Here is a 2,225-nt window from a genome sequence, read left to right on the forward strand (position 1 = left end):
GCCCCCATGTTTGTGAGTAGAACAAAGACATGTTAGTAGTACTATCGTGTTCCTCCCCAGGAAGGAAGTTTGGCGTATTTTTCGCTTTCCTTTCTCAGTGTAGGTATACCAAAAACTTAATGGAGTATCCTTTTATTCTTCTTTTTCCTTTCTATGGACTATAAGTATCTTTCTGCCATTTAGATTATAAGTCAAAACACTGGAAAAGTAGCATTGTTAGGTTTCTTTTCTTTTTTTCGAAAGAAAATGTGTTGTCTATGCAATACACAAAAAATCCACAAGGATCAAAGCAGTTGGTTTTGTAGAAAAACTCCATATCCACCGTGGCTGACTCATATAAAAAGATTGCTTGTAATTGGCTCTCAGTGAATCCCAAGTATGAAGTATGATATAGAGGATAGAAAATCCCATACATGCCGAAGTCAAAGCAACTATGAGATAGATAGATAGATAGATGTGAGTATATATCAGGAATTTAGCAAATCTTGCCATTTGGATGAAAGGAATATCATTTTAATGAAAGCCTGATTTTTTCCTTATTAAAGTTTGAGATGCCTAATTTCCCTAGATGATACAATATGACTTTTATCAACTGATACAATATGACTTTTATCAACTTAATGATTCATAGTTTGGATTTGAAAGTTCGCAATGTTGGTAGCCTCTCTACTCTTTGTTGAACAAAATTGAAAAAAGAGCCGTATTTGCTCCTATGCTTGGATAATAGTTTGTATTTACCTTTCGGTTACAAAAATACCCCGATGAGTGGTTGATGTAAGCTATTAGTTCAAATATACTCCTCTTCCGTTAAGACTATCCAAGGTGAAGTTCAACACAATAATATAGACAATTAAAATCGATAACTTAAAGACAACTCGGCCAAAACAAAAAAAGAAGATGAAGTAACTCAAAAATATATAAAAAGAATTCCCTAATGTTTGGAGGAAAAAAAGGAATTGGACCGTTTATGGATCGGGGGAGTTGAACCCGACGTGAATCGAACACGCAACCTTCTGATCTGGAGTCAGACGCGCTACCATTGCTCCACGGATCCTTGTTGTTTCTTTCATCTCACAGATATACTTATTTTTCTACGCTTCAAAAATATGATTTATTTTTTAAAATTTTAAAATCAAACACTCAGACTTATAAAATTCTACGTGGTAATTTATTAATGTATATACGGTCAAAATTCACTATATATTATTTGAAATTAAGCAATTTTATTTCGGTTAAATTTTTGATCTCATATGACGGTTATAAGAAAGTAGAATAAGTTGAATAATAATTTTAGACCAATAGACCCAGCCCCCCTCTAGGAGCTTCGGTTGTTTAAAAAAAAAATTAGTAATTTCATATATATATAAATTGGTACATACTTAAATTTGCAACTTTTCTAATTTATTGTGCCACTCTTATTTATTCAACTATTTGCTAATCTTTATTCTATTTTTTTTTCTTAAACATCTTTCTTCCCATTGTAATTGAATTGAATGGAATTCGTGGTGTGGATATAATAGAATTCATATAATTGAAGAATGAGGACACAATATTAAAGATGAATTAAGTAAATACAATTTTTTCAGTGAATGAACACTCAAATTATCAATTTTCATAGGGTTCTCCTTTTAAAATTGTTAAAATAGTTCCATCAACTTTTAATTAATTTATGGAAATGCCAGTTTCACTTTTTAACTTATTTTTTCCCTTTAAATTAAGGAGAGGTAATGATCTGCAAAATCTTATAAAATAATTCTTAAGTGCTTAAGAAAATGACCTTGAGAGTTAAAAAGATTATTTTGGAGATTAAGTTGACAAACAGGATCAGCATAGAGGATAATTAATTAATGTATCTTTTTCCACTTTATTTTTGCGGCTGTTAATTGTCATATACATACTATTTATGAGTATTCAACTTTAATAGGAAGATTAGCTTTTCGTCTAAGTGATTCTCTGTAACCGGGGAGTTGCTCGAATGATAAATGCTTTTCATTTTTAATTAGTGAATTTATTCGTGCTTCATACGGTTGTAAAAATATATTTAAATTTATTATACCCTCTTTTTTATGAAAATAAAATAACTTTTATATAAACAATATATATTTGAGATAATTGATAAATGTGAATTATTTAGAAGATATATTACGGAATACGTAGTGTATGAGCATTTTTATTACGTTTACCTTTAGTTTTGTCTTTAATTATGTGCTATAAAATCTGTGTAA

At 29.9% G+C, this 2,225-nt stretch overlaps 1 non-coding gene across 1 annotated transcript; it reads right to left on the minus strand.

The window, feature by feature from the left end:
* Positions 1-982: 982 nt before the first annotated feature.
* TRNAW-CCA (transfer RNA tryptophan (anticodon CCA)) lies at positions 983-1,054 on the minus strand. Its single transcript has one exon. It is a non-coding gene; the product is annotated as a tRNA-Trp (tRNA).
* Positions 1,055-2,225: the final 1,171 nt, after the last annotated feature.

The sequence above is a fragment of the Solanum dulcamara genome, chromosome 1, assembly GCF_947179165.1.
Source record: "Solanum dulcamara chromosome 1, daSolDulc1.2, whole genome shotgun sequence".
Lineage (NCBI taxonomy): Eukaryota > Viridiplantae > Streptophyta > Magnoliopsida > Solanales > Solanaceae > Solanum > Solanum dulcamara.